Here is a 21,408-nt window from a genome sequence, read left to right on the forward strand (position 1 = left end):
CATATGCCATCATGTAACAAATTGATGAAATAAAGTATGGTATGCCCTCTTCTACTAGGATCAATTATTTATGGCATGGTAATAATTTTATTTGTACATATTATGAGAACTATATATTTTCAACACAATCATTTGTATACAACCTTCATGTGAAACCATAACACCTTAGTTTTCCCAAAACAATTGCTAGTTCTTCCAAGGAACCCCCACGATCACTAATGTCCATGTACCTCTAGGAAGGATATATTCTATTGGAATGTTGAAGGAAACAATTGGATTAGGGATTCTCTTTATGTTGACATCAACTTTTTATCCACCTTTTGGATGACACCGACCTCCAATGCTGCTATAACTTCCTATAAAATATCTGCTCCTTGGACCAGAGATGAAAATAGCTCTTCATCCCCTTTATTATTAACTATCCACACCCTTCCTTTGGTTTTGTGGTTCTTGGCATAAATATTTGGATGAAGCTTCAAATGAAGCCTCCAACACTTTGCTTTCCAATGCCCATTCAACTTGGATTGATGAAAACAAATCTTAATGATGTATGGATTTCCTGACATGCTCTTTTTGTCCATTGTCCTATAACTTATTTTATTGTTTTCTTGAAGAAGATCTCTTGTCATTATGTTGATGGCCAAAAATGACCGAAATAAATAATGAAGGTATCACCTGGTTAGGGCCCCAAACTAAGCCCTTATCCATTTGGGATGGTGATCCTGACTAGTTCTAATGGGTCCAACTACCCCTCACTCTACTTGCTGACTTGTGATGTTCTCTATTACTTATCAACAACAACAAGAAATCAGATTTACCTTCTTGCAACTAGTTTGCAAGAAAGCAATCCTTAAGTTGACACAAGGGCTCAACCAAATCACCAATGAGGTTTCTCTTCTATAAGGAGACTTATAAAATGCAATTAATTAATCTAACTCTGCTCTAAATGCATACCTACACACTAATGTAGAAAAAATAAATAAATAAATAAACTAATCCAACTCGGTATATAGGAGTGTTGAAAAATGTGTAACTAGGTTCGATCTTCATAAATATGAAATGTACTTTTTGATTCTTGTAAATTGTAAAATGAAAGAAAATTATTATTATTATTATTATTGGATCATGGTTTTCATGCTCAAGGTCTTTTATTTTATAGATCAAGCACCCATTGAGTGCTTCTAGGGTTGTTCCTAGCCCAAGAAGTCAAAAGAGTCATTGTCATAAGTTGAAGACTCCATTGGGCACATCGTAACTTCTAAAGAAAATTATTTTTGTCCTTAAAAGCGTCAAAATATCCTTCAAGACCAAGTCGGCCTGGCAGCTGGCAAGTCGGTCTAATTTGAGGAGCCACGTCCACCTTGAGAAGCCTATATAAAGGAAGAAACTCGACCTCCTTGAAGTACATACATCACTCACTCATAAAAGAGAAGGAGGATCAAGAAGAAGGCAACGAAGAAGGAAGGGGACAAAGGAGACTTGTTTTAGGGCTATTTCTCTCTCACATGTGCTGTTAAACTCACATGGAAAGTAAACAGTGTATGTGAAAGATAAGCATTAGATTGCATATATTATTGATGATATACATTTATAGTACATGGTGTGACCCTTGCATTCATATTCCAAGTGGTCTCTTGGAATCCGGTGGTTGTTCCCATTCCACACCATCCCATAGAGGATTAGGTGTCCAAAAATCCCCCCCTTAATCCGAAGGGGTATGTATGAGTCCAAGAAGAGAGTTGTAATACAAAATGTGCAAAAATGTGTTGAAAATAGCAACAAGAAATGTTAAAAATAGAATCCAAAAATTTCAGTTTAATTTGTCCTTGAATTAAACTGAGAATTAAAATCGAATTATATTCTCATAGAAACTTGTAAATAGTTAATTAAGTTTAATTAACTTAATTAGCTTAGAAATTTCGATTTGGAAGTCTTTTTGAAGTCATGTAAATGTTCTCCCTAAGTTTTAGGGGTCCAATATGAGTTAATTGTGAGTTGTAATTAGATAACTCATTTTACTGAGTTAAGTTCAGTTAAATTAGTTTCAAATTGTTTGTGGAACTAATAGAGAGTTAACAACTAGTTGGTGCACTAATGCATTCACTAGTGCTACTCCAGTTAACTGAAGATTCCCTCATCAGAAACTCATGCATGTCGATTCTGAGAAAGACCCAGTTGAGACTAGAGTGCAAGGACAGTGTACTATCAGATGTATGATTCACTAATCAGAGAATGACCTAATTTTGGATTGCACAGCTATGGATGAGAAATTTCCCTTTAAATACGGGCTAATTCTATCAGGAATTGTGCAAAGAATTAGAAGCTTAGAGGCTTGGAAATTTGGCTAAGTATTGGCCAAAGGAAGTCATCGGGCGAAGGATAGGAAATACTTGTGCAAGTTAAGCTCAAGGTTGAGCAGAGCATATTATACTCATCCAAATTCTTTGACCAAGGGCGCAAGGAATCAATGGCTTGGAGAGAAGCAAAAGAGGTTAGAGATTGGCTTGAGCTTTCTTGTGAGTAGGGAGATTGATTTTACTGAGTGGTGGGACTATTTTTGTGAGAACAAGCATTGTAATATCTCCTTGGATTTCTGATATATGCAATACATATAGTGGAGTTTTGAGTTGTGGCTTTCCCCGGATACTTATTTTGTTATGTGTCATTGATTTGTCGTTTTCTTGTTCATATTGTTTTCATCAATCTATTGGCTTTCGCTGGTTGAAAGTAGAAGTAGATTCTTGTCTTTTGCTTTAGGAAATTGCATGAGCTTGTGAGTCTACAAGATTTTCTACATGGTATCAGAGCTAGATTTGTAGAAATTTTCTACAAAATGCATGGCAGCACTAGGCTGAATGTGCTCTCTGAAATGTTGGTATAAGGGGGTGGTTTAAGGATGACCACCAACACTGGAACGCTTAATGCAGTTCTGGAACTCTTCTAAGTCTAGAAAGAAGATGAAATCTTCTGCAAGAGGAAGTGTCCCTAATACTTTGGAGAGGGAGACCTTCAAACTGAAAAAGGGAGGTCTACAACTTGCAATGATTTAAGGATGACCACCAACTCTGGAATGCTTAATGCAATTCCTGGAACTCTTCCAAAATTAGCAAGAAGTTGAAGTCTTTTGCTAGAGGAAGTATCCCCAATTATTTGAACAGAAGTCTTAACCCCGCATAGATGGTTTTAGGCTGACCACCAACCGAAGGCATGCTCATTGGCATCTCTATCTCTGGATACAACTTTGAATCTGATATGGCAGGTTATGGCTCAGGCTCGCTTGACGTGGCTTTGAAACTTGTAGATGACCATCACTTCCCCCCCTATTAGATTAAGGTGAGATGATGGAGAAAACTCAACTACAAGATTTTTCAATACTCTAGGACAAGTTCTGACATATGAATGAAATATCTTATTGGTTGTTGAAGCCCATTTCCAAGAAGCGATCCATCCAAGATGAATCTTTGTTTTTGCAGGAGGCTTGTTTTTGAAGAATTTGTTTGAAGAATGAGTGGTTTTATGACAATTCTCACATGGATGGAGATCAAAACAATGATATTTTATATGGCCAACTCGGTCACAATGTGGGCATTTAAGATTCTATTGTGGATGTTGTGGAAGAGGAGCATGATCTGGAACAACTTATGAACTTCCATAAAGAAATCCAACACTCTGAAATTGGATGGGATTTGACTAATCTGGAATATGAAACGACACACCCATTTCATATCCAAGACTGATTCTATTTCTGTCATTGCTAAGCTCTTCCCAAGGTTTGATGATGGGCTTGGGAAGTGTATGTTGAATTTCTACTTCTACATTCAAATCTGCTCTTGTACTGGCTCAATGATCTGAAAAATTTCTGGCTACTGATTACAGTCAACTTGGCCTAAAAAATGGGATTATTCAGAAAAAAAACAAGTTCAGAATCATGACTACGTTGTTGTAGCTCCTCTTGCTATAGCAATGATTCAAGCTGAAAAAAATCAATTTTCTCATGTGCATTTTGCAGACAAGTCTGAATTTCTGAGAGAGAGTCTTTGCTGATTTGGATTGTGTCATCAGCAGTAGATTGTATCAAAGTTTTCAAGAACTCTAATACTTCATAAATTTTGGCCATTTTTTTATCACAACTATGAACCAATGAGGAAGATGCAACACTCACTCACAATTCAATGTCACTGCAATATTCTCTGTAAATGTGCACCAAACAACTAGTGTGCAATAACTCTATTTAATGTACATACTAGGATTTCAATGCACAGGCTTAATGCTCCAAACAAAAAGAAACAATGACCATTCCAACGCTTCATTCAATGATTAAACGTACCATTCTCGACAAACTTCGATGCGATATGCAAGAGCATTGTGCTCTGCGTAGGGAAAATCTCAACAGTTTTTTTTTTAACCTATGCAAGTGATAAACAACACGGGGACTATTTTCTTTTTGATGCTCCCGCTTAAGCGACCTCTTTTTGGGTTCTCGCTCCTCACTCTGAAAAAGAGGATAGTGCTTACTGTTGTTTGGATCCAATAGCAGGAGCCTAAAAGGAAGGGAAAACAATAAGGAGTAGCCCTTTTGATACATTGCTCCTTTTCCACGACTTAGATTAATGACATCATAAGCATTCATTTTCTACGCCTTCGAAAGTTGCATGGGCTCAAATTTTCCAGAGAGTTGGCTTGAAGATTATAATAATGATTAAAACAGGTAAAATGTAAGAAGAGGTGCACTACCTTGAAGCGTGTTGAGAAGGAACATGAAGCTACTAGAAAACTTCCTGAGATGGTAGAATTCTTAATTGTCAAGACTATGGCATGGGAGCAAGAGAAGAACAAAACTTTTCTCTATGATGGGATTAGTTTCCTATCTGTGTTAGAAGAATATAATATTCTAAGGCAAAACAGAGTAGGAGCATTACTACTCAGCAACAATATGGTTATGGCAGTCTAATTCTGCCAATTATTTCCAAATCCATTGATTCCTCCTTTCATAGTTTGCCTCTTATCTACAATACCTATTGTTTATCCACTAATGCAATTGTTTGTCCAATAGCTGAAGAAGAAGAAGAGGAGCAGAGGTCTGATGCTAAGGATTCTGGTACCCTGTGTTACAAGACCGATTGGAACTCGCAGAAATAACGCAGACGCTTGGTAACTTTAATTTAGAAGCTGAGGATGAACACAAACATTATTATCAAATAGTGGCTCCTCCTGCTTCTAGGACTGTCGTAGAAATCTTTCCTTCAATTTGGATCTGGCAAAAAGATTCATAACTTATGTTAATGTGTACAATCTATAGGAATCACCTTGCCATGGGAGAGTTGGTAAAGCCACTAACTTGTCTACATATGTTTAAAATTTATTGTGGTATGGCAGAGTTAACACAATAAAGGTTTGGGCCTGCAATACCACAACAATTAAAACTAGGAGTTAACCAACCAACGGTGGTATGTATCAAAGTGGTATTAACTATGCGGAGGAGTGGTATACATTATAAAATAGAGGTGTTATAACCGGTTAACAAATGGAGGATTTATATTAACTATGTAGGAGTATCAGAGTGTGGTATGGAGGGTCCGGAGGTAGACTCGAATTGAGGTATTATATTGGGATAAATATCAAGTAATACATTCAATGCAATGCATACACCAGGCAAGTGTTATATGTATGAATGTGGGAGGTGTGATGTCGTGGGGAGTGTACTGCAGTGACAGTATAACCAAAACTTGGTATGGACCGGGCGTATGTATGGATCAGTGGAGGTATTACGATATGGGGAGAAAAACAGTCATGATTTCACCACGATGCCACAACATGGGATTTGCCAAAAACACAGTCATGAACTATCAAACAATGCAGCACAATAATAGCACTCAACACAGTCACGATAATGTGAATGAAGTTACATTGTTTTAAGCCTTCGACTGTCAACATCCTAGCTGAGGTTGATAGTTCAGACCTCTCTCCATGCTCATCACCCAACGTTCAATACTCCATAGCCTTCAAAGTATTTGTTAATGTCTACTCGTAATAGAGGGATGGCAGAGCGCTCAGGGGTAGAGTCCAGGGAGGCAAGAGTGCGGATGCATTTTTGCTATTTGAGACAAAGGATAAAGAACCTAGCACGAATATAGCTAAGAGATGTCAATCGGACAGTGCGCAACATGAAATAAACATGCACAAAATAATGGCAGTTCTATAAGCAGGAATGCAGAATTGACATGCATAGAGAGGCCACAATGAGTGGCTCAAATTTGAGTAGGGCATAAATTCACCTGTAGCTCTAATACCGTGCTAAACTCACATGGAATGTAAACATCGTATGTGAAATATAAGAATTAGATTGCATATATTATTGACATGATATACATTTATAGTACATGGTGTGACCCTTGGATTCATATTCCAAGTGGTCTCTTGGACTCCAATGGTTGTTCACATTCCACACCTACCCATAGAGGATTAGGTTTCCAACACATGCAATGGAAGGATAGGGTTTCTGCAACAAATCTAGGGTTTTCCTCTACAAGTTCGATCTTGAAGAAGGGAAGGAAAGAAGGTCAAGAAAAGGTCACAAGAAGCCATCTTCAAGCTCCAGAAGGAAGATAAATCCAAGAAAAGGTCTGAGGAAGCCTTGGAAAGATAAAATATATCTCACACGTGTGACAGTAGCAATTGTAGGAGAGCCGAAAACCTCAGTTCTGTAGTGGAGGCCAAAATTCTGCAGCTCGGGGTCGAAGTTGTGCTACTGGAAGAGATTTGACTGGGTTTGACTTGTTCAAGGAAATCACATCATCCTAAAAGGTTGGACTTGGTCTTTGAGGGTATTGGTCTTGGTCTAGAGGTCTTTCAATTCATCAATTGCAGAATCTATAAGGAAGATAAGAGATTTGTGGATTTTCCTCTCAATTGGAGAGGTTTTGGCACTAGATTACAACCTATATTATGTGTTCTTGTTCTTCTTGTTTTGCTAGTTATTTTATGATATACAAACACAATAATAAGTAAAGAATATAATAAGAAAAAGTAAAAATACATCACAAGCAGTTATCAAGGAAATAGAAATCACTCTAATCATTGTTGTATAGATTTCTTAACATGGTTTCAGAGCTAAGGTTGTGTTGTCACTCACTGCTAAATATGCTTACAGCTGTGAAAAGAGTGCAAAAGAGCAGTGAAGTTGAAGCCATTTTCCAAGCCACAGAAGCTATCAGAGCTTAATCATACTGTCTCCATTACGTAGTGCTCGGAAAGAGCTTTCCAATGACATATGGAAGTCCAAGAATGGACTATTGAAAATAGCAACAAGAAATGATAAAAATAGAATCCACAAATTCCAATTTTAATTTGTCCTTGAATTAAAATTGAATTTAGTCTCACCAACTGCTTGGAAATAATTAATTAATTCATTATGGATTAATTAGTTGGAGAAATTCAAGTTAGAAGTATTTTTGAAGTCATGCAACAATTATCCCTTAAATTAAGGAGATTATCCCTTAATTAAGGAGATAAGATTGAGTTATATTTGAGTTGTAATTAGTTAACTCAGTTTACTGAGTTAAGTCCAGTTAAATTAGTTCCAAACTGTTTGAGGAACTAATTGTGAGTTATCAGTCAGTTGATGCATGCATGCACTCAACTAGTGTACTCCAGATAACTGAAGATTCTCTCATCAAAAACTCATGCATGTCTATTCTAAGAAAGACCCAGTTGAGATTAAAGTCAAGGACAATGTACTATCAGTTGCATGTGTTTTCCTATAAAGGAAACTCATGCATGCAATCAAGGTAAGGTTCCTTGAGGATTGCACAGTTCTGACAGTGTGTTAGAGCAGTGTGTGAGAGCAGCGTTCCACTGGGTGAAGGAGAATCATCCCAGAGGAATTGCGCAAGGAAATAGGAGCTTGGAAGGTAGAGGAGAAGGCTTGTGAAAAGCTTTGATTGCCTGTGAGCATCCAGGAGGATTGTGCTGAGAGCTGGCTCGTTGTGAGAGCTAAGGCTTTGTATAATTCTGATGTATTTCCACCTTGTATGATAATATAGATAGTGGGGTTTTTAGCTGAGGCTTTCCCCTGAGTATTTTCTGTGTTTCATGTGCATTGATTCTTCTTCTTCTGGTTATATGTGTTCAGCTCGATCTTTCTCAATCTTTAAGCTTCTGAAAATTGATAGTAGAAGTAGGTTATAGTATTTTTCTTTGGTATATTGCATTATCGGGTTAATCTACAGTCAAATTTTCTACATGATCTTAGAGCTAGATTTGTAGAGAATTTGCAGAATTTCTACATGGTATCATAGGTAGTTGATCTATAGAGAAATTTCTACATGGACTTATGGATTAGAAGTTAGAGCATACTAAAGCAACCCTTTGAAAAGATAGCAAAAAAGAGGAAACCCCAAAGGACCAAGGCATATCGCAGATCAGGCATATCAACAAAACTAGGCTAATTGGCTATTGGAGGGTCTCGGGCATAGACTTACGATCTATTGGCTTATCTGTGGTGCGCAAGTCCTGCATATCCCACAATCTCGTAGTCCTGCATCCCGCAATGACGCAATATTGGCAATCGGCGGAGTAAAGGGGCTACCACTTTAAAAAACTTGCGATCTCGCCAATTTGCAATACAGTATTAAATCGTCAGGGAGGGGCCGATTCTATTTTGACAAAGTAATTCACAGAAAAACCAAGGTCGGGTGGGCCATTTTCTCTATCCTCCAAGGATCCACGTGGTGCAATCCCATTTGGTTTGTATGTATGACATGGCAGTTGACGTCATCAATGACGTGGCTGTACAGAAGGTGACGTGGCCATATGGGGGACACGTGTCACTCAGTTTCTGCGTTTTCAGGGATCTTATAGTGGCATTTATAGGAGACACATGTCACCACTCACAAGGTGACATGTGGCAGTAATGGCGTCACCCCCAACCCCCCCAACTGCAGATCGGATCGGCGGTTGCATAGGTTAAAGCACTCATATTTCTCTAGATCTCCAAAAAGTCTTGGACAATCATTCCAAGGTATTTGAGACTCCCAAAGGCCTCCCACCTATTCATGAGCATGATCATGCTATTCATTTGATTCCAGGAAGTGTTCCTCCCAACATCAGGCCTTACAGATATCCCTATGCCCAAAAGAGTGAAATTGAACATATGGTTGTAGAAATGCTAGAGGCTGGTATAATTCAACCTAGTCAAAGTTCTTTCTCTGCTCCAGTAGTATTGGTGCACAAGAAGGATGGATCAGGGTGCATGTGTCTAGATTATAGGGATCTCAACAAGCTCACTATTAAATATAAATTCCCCATTCCTATCATTGATGAATTATTGGATGAATTACATGGAGCAATTTACTTCACCAAGTTGGACCTTCGTTCAGGATATCATCAAATCATAATGAAGACTGAAGACATTCTGAAAACAACATTTAGAACTCATGAGGGTCATTATGAATTTTTGGTCATGCCTTTTGGCCTTACCAATGCACCTTCTACATTTCAAGGTTTGATGAATTCCATTTTCAAACCCTTCCTTAGAAAATTTGTGTTAGTATTTTTTGATGATATACTAATCTACAACAAGTCTTGGAAGGACCATGTTCAACATGTTGATAGAGTGCTCAAACTATTGGAGGAGAAACAATTATATGGAAAAACCTCCAAATGTTTCTTTGGAGTACAAGAGGTGGAATATTTGGATCATATTGTATCTCATAAAGGTGTTAAGGTAGCCCCTAGCAAAATTAAATCCATTAAGGAATGGAAAATACCCACATCCATAAGACATCTGTGAGGATTTCTCAGGTTGACAGGTATTATCGCAAGATTTTTAAGAATCATGGGAGAATAGCAGCACCTCTAACAACATTACTAAAGCAAGATGCATTTTCTTGGACTCTAGAAGTTGTTGAGATTGCAACAAGATGATGGAGCTTAGTGAAAAGAGTCACCTTCACTAAGTGGGCCCGCAGGCAAATTATGGTGCAAGTTCTATTTTTGGATCACAGCAGGGATGATCACAACAGGAGTGACCACAACAAGGATGATCACAGTAGGAGTGATCACAGCAGGAGTGATCACAACAGGAGTGATCAAAGTCTATTTTTAGACTGGATGTCAAAAATAGAAAAGTCAAATATTATTGTCTCATAATAATATTTGGACTATAAACTTGATCTTATTCTCTTGGAGCACTTCAGTTTGAGCTACAGATGTGGCACATGCAGCTGTCAGAAGGAAGTACACTTTCTTTGTGGGTCAGTTGAGTTGTTACATGCATGACTTCAGTTAGAACTCAATCAGTTGAGTTTGGTGGAGTTGATTGTGGAGTTGATGGAGTTGTGTTCAGTTTGACTTGGTTAAACTAGTTGTAATTAGTCTAACTGCAAATAGACTAATGATGAGTTGTTAAACTAATTATTAACTCATAATGCAACTATAGAATACATCAGTTAACTCAGTTGCATGTCAGTGCATGTTCAGTTCAGCAGGGACAGGTGTTAGAGGATTAGATTGCTATCAGTTGTGACTATAGTTGTGCATGAGGATTTGCACAATCAAGGGATTGAGTATGCCAATGAGTATTGCCCAGTAAATGCCCAGTATTATAGCCTCTGCTCACGTCTTTCCCAGTGTGAGTGATTCTTTGGAGGTAAATACGAGTTTGGTTAATCCATTCTCATTCATTCTTGAGCAGGTATTGAGCAGTGGAGGCAGGCAAGCAGTGGAATAGATTTGGAGATCAGATCTGAGCTGTATTGTGTGTAACAGGTGGAGCTGGTACTGGATTGCTTGTGATAAGCATTGTACTTTGTAATGTTACATGTTCTCAATCATTAATATACAGATAGTGTGGGGTTTTCAGCTGTAAGCTTTCCCCGGGTTACATATTGTGTTAATGTGTGAATGCTTTTGATGTTTTATTGTTATTGATGTTGCTAAATTGATGATCAACGTAGAGGAGCTTATGTATTGTGTATGTATTCCGCAATAGTACATGATCAGGATAATCTCTGTTGAATATGTGTTAAATTATTCAAAATTTCTACATGGTATCAGAGTTGGTTGATTTGTAGAAAAAGTTTCTACATGGTATCAGAGCTGTTGATCATCAGATCTACTATTCAGGAAGTGTTTACATTCTATTTCTTCAGGCAGAGTCTGTAATTGGGCCAGGTAGCCTCTGGATTCATCCTTCCTTTGGAAGGTGAGATATCTGGTGAATTCCCATACAGTCAATCTCTGTACGAGAAATATTGTGTTCTCACGAATCTTAGATCCGAGGCAGTTGAGTTGGAGCTAGTGGAATTCGAATTTGCAGCAGTGTTTTCTTGGTGTCAACGAGGCAATGTCTTTCAACGGATTGCGATTGGAGTATGCTCTTGAGGGCAGCTCAAACTATATTGCATGGAAGGACAGGATGGAGGCAGTATTGGATGATAACGGGCTGAAGGAGTTCATAGAGACGGATGTTCCAAAGCCCACTGATGCTGCTGAAGCGGAAGTTTGGCAAAAGAAGACTGCAAAATGTCGAAGGATTCTGTTGGAAGGCGTGAAGGATCACATTGTGTCCAGCCTGCATGGAAAGACTTCTCCATATCTGATGTGGAAGGCTTTAATAGATCTATTCCAAAGCAAGAGTGATCAGAGGAAGCTGGCGCTCAAAGATAAACTCAGAAACATCAAATGCGAGAAGGGTGACAGTATGCCCAAGTATCTCACGAAGTTCACTCAGTGTCGAGATGAGTTGGGAAGTGTGGGGGTTACTGTCGATGATGAGGATTTGGTGAGCTTGGCTCTCCTTGGTCTTTCGAAGAGTTGGCATTCCTATCAGGACTCTGTCAATGGTCGAGAGAAATTGCCAGGATGGGAAAGACTATGGTCAGATCTTGTGTAGGAGGAGATCAGGCGGAGTACCAGGGACGGATCTTCGTCAAAGGGAGCTGATGAAGAAAATTGCGCTTTGGCTGCCAAAGCAAAGAAAGGGAAGAGCAAGAAAGCTTCTCAGTCTGGTGCGAAAGGCAAGAAGCAGGATATGTCCAAGGTGAAGTGTTTTCACTGTCACCAGCACGGACACTATGCCACTAATTGTCTGCAGAAGAAGAAGAACAAGCAGTCTGCTGGATCTGCAGCAAGAGAGGCTCTAGCCTCCCAGTTTGAGCTTGATTTGTCATTGATCGCATGCTTGGTTTCAAGTGTGATGGGATCAGTGTGGTTCTTGGACAGTGGTGCATCTTTTCACATGATGGGAGATAGAGATTTGTTTTCTGATCTGGAGGAAAAAGTTCTTGGAGTGCACATCGAGATGGGCGATGATGGTAGATACAGTGCGACTGGTATCGGTACCATTTCCTTTGAGAGGGAGTCTGGTAAACCCTTCGTATTGAAGGAAGTCATGCATGTTCCAGGATTGAAGAAGAATCTTATCTCTGTGGCGATGTTAGAAGACAAGGGGTATGATGTTGTTTTCAGCGAGGGAAAGGCTTTCCTGCACAGCAAGACAACTGGTGAGACCCGGAAGATAGGGGTTCGAGTGAGGAACCTTTATCAGTTGCATGTAGATGGATGCGCAACAATGGCAGGCAAGGCAGAAGGATTGGTGAGCCGGGATGATGGCGAGTTGTGGCATAGGAGATTGGGTCACCTTCACCATGGAGCCTTGAAGATACTGCAGCAGATCACTACAGGGCTTCCTAAAGGCACTCTTGCACAGTCAGATCAGTGCAAGGGGTGTACTTTGGGGAAGTTTGTGAAAGCCACCTTTCACGAGAAGGATAGTCGAGCGACAACAATCCTTGAGAGAATTCACACAGACGTGTGTGGACCTTTCTTAGTTGCTTCGACAGCAAAACACAGGTATTATGTGATTTTTTTTTATGATTTCTCTCGTAAGTGCTGGATCTTCTTCATGCAGAAGAAGAGCGAGACATATTCAAAGTTCTGTGAATTCAAAGCACTGGTCGAGAAGGAGTCAGGGAAGAAGGTGAAGGCTCTTAGGAGCGATAATGGTGGTGAATACATCTCGGACGAGTTCAAGGATTTCTGCAAGGCAGAAGGGATTCGAAGAGAGCTCATAGCTCCCCATAACCCACAGCAGAACGAGGTTGCTGAGCAGAAGAACAGAACGATTGTGGGTGTTGCACGGGCAATGTTGCATGATCAGGGCCTACCCCTTCACTTGTGGGCGGAAGCATGCAATACAGTAGTTTATGTGCAGAACCATTGTCCTCATAGGATACTTGGCATGAGTACACCCGAGGAGGCTTATTCTGGTAAGAAGCCTGGTCTTTCTCATTTGAGGATTTTTGGTGCTAACGTTTACATGCATGTGACGAAGGATGCCAGGAAGAAGTTGGAGCCGACCGCAGAGGTTGGGATATTTGTGGGGTACACTGATACGCCCCACAACTATCGTGTGTATTTGCCAGACAGTGGTAAAACTGTTGTGCGACGGGATATAAAATTTCAGGAGGAGAAATCCATGAAGTGTTCGCTTGAGAGGGAGCTACACTTGCATGCAGATGAGGAGCTATTAGTTCCTAAGGATGAGCTTCAGGACATGGATCAGCCATAGGACGAGGTTCATGGAGTGGAAGAGACCACTCATGCAGCGCCAACCATCAAAAGGCGAAAGCGCTTGACAGAAGCTGAGCGACTGGCTCAAGGTGCAGAGAAAGTTGTAGGACCATTTACAGCCCAACGCAGGCAGAGACAGTCACCTGATTGGTACACTGAATACATGGCTCTTATGAGCAAGTGTGTTGTGACTAAGCCATCCTCTTTCGAGGAAGCTGTGGAGGATCCCGCATGGGTAGATGCCATGGTGGAAGAGTATGATTCTATTGTCAGAAACAATGCATGGAAGATTGTTCCTAGACTGGAAGGGAAATCAGTGGTGGATTCGAGATGGATCTACAAAGTTACGCAGGCAGCTGACGGGAGTGTGGAGAAGTACAAGGCAAGATTTGTTGCCCGAGGCTTTTCACAGATAGAGGGGATCGATTATGAGGAGACCTTTGCACCTGTTGTAAGGTATTCTTCCATACAGACGATTCTTGCTCTCTCAGCGCAGATGGGATGGCACATTCATCAGATGGATGTGAAGACTGCGTTCCTCAACGGAGTCATTGAGGAGGAGGTGTACATTGAGCAGCCCGAAGGCTTTGAGGTCTTCAGCAGCGAGTCGCATGTGTGCAGGATCAAGAGAGCGTTGTATGGGTTGAAGCAAGCACCACGTGCTTGGTACACACGGATAGACAGTTATTTCACAGGACTTGGATTCTCCAAGAGCGAGGCGGATCCTAACCTATACCAGATTGTGGTGGAGGGTAAGTTGCTTATCATTGTACTGTATGTTGATGATTTGATTCTAACGGGTGATGAGCTGTTGATACTTTCATGCAAGGATGATCTTGCTAAGGAGTTTGAGATGAAGGACTTGGGCCTCCTTCACTATTTCCTAGGATTGGAAATATGGCAGCACAGTGGTGGACTGTTTATTTCTCAGGGCAAGTATGCTCAGGAGATACTGGAGAAGTTCAACATGCATCGCTGCAAGCCTGTTGATACTCCTCTTCCTGGAGGTTAGAGGAAGGAGGATGCCACTTCGGGAGAAGAAGTGGATGCCACTGTTTATCGACAGTTGGTGGGGTCGCTGATGTATTTGGTCAATACACGACCCGATATATGCTATGCAGTTAACCAACTTTCATAAGCTATGGTTAAGCCTACCAAGCTCTTCTGGAAGGCGGGCAAGCATGTATTGCGCTACTTGAGAGGCACATCAGGATATGGATCTTGGTACAGACAGGAGGATGCAGATTGGGTAGGGAGCTCAAGAGGCCGAGTATATGGCAGTATTGACATCAGGTACCATCATATCAGAGATTGTGTGCAGCGGAGGATCATGTTGCTTTCATACATTCCAACGGAGGATCAGGATGTTGATATTCTGACGAAGGCTCTCAGCAGGAGCAAATTCGAATACCACCGAGGCAGGATAGGGGTTGCTGATAATCCATATCTTGTCGAGAGGGAGTGTTGAGATTGCAACAAGATGATGGAGCTTAGTGAAAAGAGTCACCTTCACTAAGTGGGCCCGCAGGAAAATTATGGCGCAAGTTCTATTTTTGGATCACAGCAGGGATGATCACAGCAGGAGTGACCACAACAGGGATGATCATAGTAGGAGTGATCACAGCAGGAGTGATCAAAGTCTATTTTTAGACTGGCTGTCAAAAATAGAAAAGTCAAATATTATTGTCTCATAATAATATTTGGACTATAAACTTGATCTTATTCTCTTGGAGCACTTCAGTTTGAGCTACAGATGTGGCACATGCAGCTGTCAGAAGGAAGTACGCTTTCTTTGTGGGTCAGTTGAGTTTTTTCATGCATGACTTCAGTTAGAACTCAATCAGTGGAGTTTCGTGGAGTTGATTGTGGAGTTGTGTTCAGTTTGACTTGGTTAAACTAGTTGTAATTAGTCTAACTGCAAATAGACTAATGATGAGTTGTTAAACTAATTATTAACTCATAATGCAATTATAGAATACATCAGTTAACTCAGTTGCATGTCAGTGCATGTTCAGTTCAGCAGGGACAGGTGTTAGAGGATCAGATTGCTATCAGTTGTGACTATAGTTGTGCATTAGGATTTGCACAATCAAGGGATTGAGTATGCCAATGAGTATTGCCCAGTAAATGCCCAGTATTATAGCCTCTGCTCACGTATTTCCCAGTATGAGTGATTCTTTGGAGGTAAATACGAATTTGGTTAATCCATTTTCATTCATTCTTGAGCAGGTATTGAGCAGTGGAGGCAGGCAAGCAGTGGAATAGATTTGGAGATCAGATCTGAGCTGTATTGTGTGTAACAGGTGGAGCTGGTACTGGATTTCTTGTGATAAGCATTGTACTTTGTAATGTTACATGTTCTCAATCATTAATATACATATAGTGTGGGGTTTTCAGATGTAAGCTTTCCCTGGGTTACATACTGTGTTAATGTGTGAATGCTCTTGATGTTTTATTGTTATTGATGCTGCTAAATTGATGATCAACGTAGAGGAGCTTATGTATTGTGTATGTATTCCTTAATAGTACATGATCAGGATAATCTCTGTTGAATATGTGTTAAATTATTCAAAATTTCTACAGAAGCAACGAAAGCCTTTGAACATCTTAAAGAGGCAATGTGCCAAGCACCGATCTTAGTTATGCCAAGCTTCAAAAAAACCTTTATTGTGGAATGTGATGCCTCAGGAAATGGAATTTGTGATGTTTTTATGCAAGAAGAAACACCCATTGCTTTCGAAAGTCGTCCAGTCAAAGGAAAGTATTTACACAAAGCTATTTATGAGAAGGAAATGTTGGCAATACTACATGCACTTAAGAAATGGCGACCTTACCTAATGGGAAGACACTTCAAGGTAAAAAGAAATCATGATAGTCTTAAATACTTTTTAGAAAAAAGATTATCTTTAGAAGAGCATAAAAAATGGGTCACAAAGATGTTGGGTTATGACTTTGAAATCATCTACAAAAAAGGGAAGCAAAATGTTGTTGCAGATGCACTCTGAAGAAAGGATGAGGATGTGGAAGTATTGCTTAGCGCCATTTCTATTCTCCAACCAGATTGGATAAACGAAGCAAGGGATGAATGGAAGAATGATGAAGAAGTGTGGGCACTCATTCAAAAGTTACAACAAGACCCCAGTACATCTAATACATTTAGCTGGAAAAATGATTCGTTATGGTACAAATATCGCTTATACCTTTGTAATAATTCCCAAATCAAACAAAATATTCTTATGGAATTGCACACATTATGGGATGGCCTTAAATCTGATGGGACCTGGAGGCTCTTCATTGATTATCGGGCACTAAAAAAAATCATCGTCAAGAACAAGTATCCAATCCTACGGAATGATGACCTTCTATACCATCTCAAGGGGGCCAAGTATTTCAGCAAGATCAATTTGAAGTCTGGCTATCACCGAGTTCCAATAGATCCCACATATGTATGGAAGATCGCCTTCAAATCCAAGGAAGGCCTTTTTGAATGCTTGGTCATGTCTTTCAGGTTGACAAATGCCCCTGCAACTTTTATGATAATGATGGATGGCATCTTGCAGTCTTTTACCAACTCATTCTTGGTTGTTTATCTGGATGACATCCTCATCTTTAGTAATAGTTGAGAAGAGCATTTGCATCACATTCAACAGGTCCTTCAAACCCCGTGTCAGCACAAATTGTGTGCCAACTTTGAGAAATGCACCTTTGGCATGAGCCAGGTCCAATATCTAGGTTACATCATAGATGAGAAAGGCGTGCATGTGGATTTGGATAAGATCCAATTCGTTAGGGATTGGCCAATCTTGACCACTCTAACAAAGCTTTGCATCTTTTTTAGCCTTTCCAATTTTTATCGAAGGTTTGTATTGGGATTCTCCCATATCACTTGGCCTTCAAGTTAGATTACTAAGGGTGAAACGAAAGCAAAGTTTTTCTGGTCCAAGTCCCAACAGAAGGCATTCGTTGAGTTGAAGCACCGCCTCTACTCTGCACCTGTACTCACATTTCCAAACCTGCCATAACCATTTGAAATTGATATAGATGCCTCCTACTATGTTATTGGTGCAATCCTCACCCAGTAAGGGCATCCGATGGCCTATCTTAGTGATACACTTTCTAATATAATTCGAAATTACCCCACCTATGATAAAGAGATGTATTCTATTGTGTAGGTTTTCCGACAATGGAAACACTACATTCTAGGGAAGGAGACAATCATCCACACTGGTTACCGACCTTTTTAGTTTATATAGACACAAGGGAAGTTGTAGAGAGATCACCATTAGAAGTGGTCTACATATCTACAACAATTCCACTTGAACATTAAATACAAAAAGGGTAGCACCAATAATGTTGCATATTACCTCTCCTGGATGTGGGTGACAACTCAGGACAATGAAGTGGATGCCAACTGGGTTGGCGTGTGGCGAGATCACATGGCCTCACACATGCCGGAATAGTGGTCCAAAAACTACATTAACATCTACCATAAATGCACCTTATGTGAGTGCAGCCTCCATTCTGATAACCGCCATCAGCCTCGGCTCAAGGCAAAAATGTATTCTCGGGAGAATATCACCTCTTCTCCTGCCTCTCCACCCATGCAACCTCGACCCCTGCAATGCCTCTGCCCTCATGCAGTGACTGCACCCAGCTCTCGCACAACCATAGGGAGACACTGCAATCTCTTTTGTTGTATTGTTGTTGGCCCGACATCCATTTCACCCACAGCCTGGATTGTCATTTTCCCATACCTTTGGCCCTGGTTGCTCATCCCTCTGCTGAATTGTCCGCAAGCTCCACTGTGACGCTGCATTCCCTTGTGCCCAATTCCGGTCGAAATTCGCATCCACCTGCAAATAGCATGGTGCGACACAAGATGTGAAGCCGTAGAGGTGGGAACCGTGGAAGCCTGAGTCGCACCCAGCACTCTCCTGCCTCGGATACCACTTCCTCTCTGGCTAAGCAAATCCCAGGTCGCTATCCTAATACGCATAGTGGATGGAGTCGTCTCCACTCGGTGGCCTCTACCTCGCCTCACAGCAGCTTCCCCTCCTCTTCTATCCCATCTCCCAGAAGCTCTCCACCCACTCCTCAACTGCATTCCCAGAATTCCCAATTCACCTTCAGATCCGCCCTCAACAAGCCCCTCATCACAGCTACCATAACCATAAGCTTTCACAAGGAAGAGTAGAGCTCTGAGGCACACACAACCAAGGCTGGTAGAAGCATCACGGCTACTGAGGAGCAAGGTACCAAGGCAATTGAGCACACCATAGCAGGGTGCAGCAACACTAAAGCTCAACAGGAACTGGCACAGACAAGCATTCAAGGCACAGCGGAGCGAAGCCAAGAGCAGCAGACCAGACGTGCAGGGAAAAAAGTGATCGAGGCTCTACAAACAAACTAGGTTATCGACGAATACTGTTGTCTCGTCGAGGAAGAACAATAGGCTATGTAGGTGGGCAACACATAGACTTCGCTGCTGGCAAGTGGCGACATGGACGATTATCGTTGCTTCATCGTGGAGGAGAACCCTCCGTCACCGCCACGTCCCTAGCCTGCTACCTCGCTGTCGTGTGTCAGCCTCTTTGACTGCCACCTTGCTGCCACTCAGCGTGCCATGCGTCCGCCTTTCAGTTTGCCACCCAGCATGCCATGTGTCTCAGGTTCATTGGGACTATGCTTTTTAGCTTTCTGTTTTCAATGGGATTTTGGGGAAAAACCATAGGATTTTCGGATCTTCAGTTGGGTTTTTCATTTTTGGTCTCATTAGATACAATGATACAAAACTAGATGCTTTGCTGGTTTCCCCTTTGTGGGCAGCAAGCAAATTTTCTGAACTATTTTTTTATTACGAACTGGTTTCCCTTCTGGGCAATTCAAATCTAGAGTTTTGCTGGTTGATTCTATTCCTATGGCATGGTGTTATAGACATTTTTGTGCCTTGCAGCTCCAAGCATGAAATGTACATAAACCAAGGGCTCCTAAGTCCCTAAAAGTGTTGTTCTAACCTCTAAAGGAACAAGGTCAACAAATAACAGCTTCTCCCAGAAGTTCTCCACCAGAAATTACTCAGAATAAGTCAAAACAGGATCATTTCAGCTGCTCCACTAGCTAAGTGCGTTGCATAGCACCTAAATCCACTGGCTAGGTGCGTTGAAACGCACCTAAATGCACTATCAAGGTGCGTTGAGCGGGAAATGACAAATGGCAGTGTCATTCCGCGAGGTGGAGAGACAATGGAAGCTTCCAGAACCTTCTCCTATGACACTTGCCTCACTGAATTCGACCAAGGATGAGTAAGAGGCCTTCAGTCTCCAAGTGGAAGCAAGAACTGACAGAGAGAAGCCACTAATCAAATCATAAGCTGACTCATCCTCCTTGCATACATCTATATATGGATCCCTCATCCCAGAGATCCAGAGGCTGGAATTTTGCACATTGTAAGGAATTGCTGTTGGTTTTGAGACACATATCAGAGAATTGGGTGATCTATGCTTTGTTGGAGGTGAAGAGGGGCTTCTTTGCTGGGAGGTTGATGCTGGGTCAGGAATCATTGGTTGTAACTCCTCCTGGATCTTCTTGTATATCAATAAAAACTATTTGAGTTTCTCCTCCATGCTTTTGTATCATTGATGCTTGTTACATTTGTATGGTTAACTTAAATCTGATCCTAAGTTATTTATGAATATAAATCCATGTCTTTGTATAGTTTTCTTCTTCTGTGATCTTACAGGTACTTGGTGAAGCTGGGCAAGTAAAGGAGCAGGTAGCTGGAAGCTGTCAAAGAAGAGAGGAATTGGATCAAAGGATTAGCGCAAGACACAGGTTGGTTCTTGCTATTCCTCTCTATTTATAGTTCGTAAAGGAAATACAAAAATAGTTTTCTCTGTTTATTTCTAAGGCAGCTGTCACACCTTAGTGGGATAGAGCAGTTCTAAATAGACACTTTTCCCGGTAACAAAATGGCGACTCCGCTGGGTACAAATGTCTAATTAGTTTGTTTGTGTATCTCTTGTTGTTTATTTCATAAACTCATAAGTAGCATTCGAACTGCATTTGCCATAACAAATGCAAAGTAGACATTTGCTACTTCAATCCATTCGCTGGATTTGTTTATGATTTGAACAGCTGATCCACAAACTATCTGATTGCCCTTGTGATAGCTCTTAGACCCTCCTTAGATCTACCCTTGATTGTGCATTATTGATTGCTTTTACTCAGCCAAAAACCAAAGACTAAACTGCAAACTGTGACCCAGAACCCGGATAGAATTCTCGTTTCTGCCCCAGCATAGGTACTGTGAAGAGATCCTGCATTTCAACGCACTTCCCGAAAGGGCAACCTGCGCTGCAATCCAGTTTCTCTGTGTTACAGGTGCGCTGATCAGCCTAGCCCTGTGCAGCTGAGGTTCTTGTGCTTCATTCTTTCCAGTTTTGTCTCTGAATTTTGCAACCTGTGATCAGTATATGACTGTTTAAAACCCCTTTTCCTTACTGATATTCCGCCTCATTTGTACAAAATAACTGTAGATGTTTTTGTGTGTTTGTTGGGTCGTTTACAGTTTTCCATTCCAAAAGTATAATAATCGTACTATCGTCCTTTGATTTAGATCTGTCGCAAGTGTCGATTTTGATCATAGGAGAAAGTTTATTTGCTGTTGATGGTCGATTATGCTTTTACTATTGCCTTTGGTTTGAATTTGTGACTTTCTAGTGTCAAAACGAGTATTTATTTCAAAATCATAAAGTGTCGTAATCATCTCTACCTTTTGATTTCGAAAAGAAGCTTGTTTATGTTTGTCGCTTGAAAGCAAATTCAGATTTGTACATC

This window comes from Pinus tabuliformis, chromosome 7, assembly GCF_031772625.1.
Source record: "Pinus tabuliformis cultivar Carrire ecotype Pingquan chromosome 7, CPIR1, whole genome shotgun sequence".
Lineage (NCBI taxonomy): Eukaryota > Viridiplantae > Streptophyta > Pinopsida > Pinales > Pinaceae > Pinus > Pinus tabuliformis.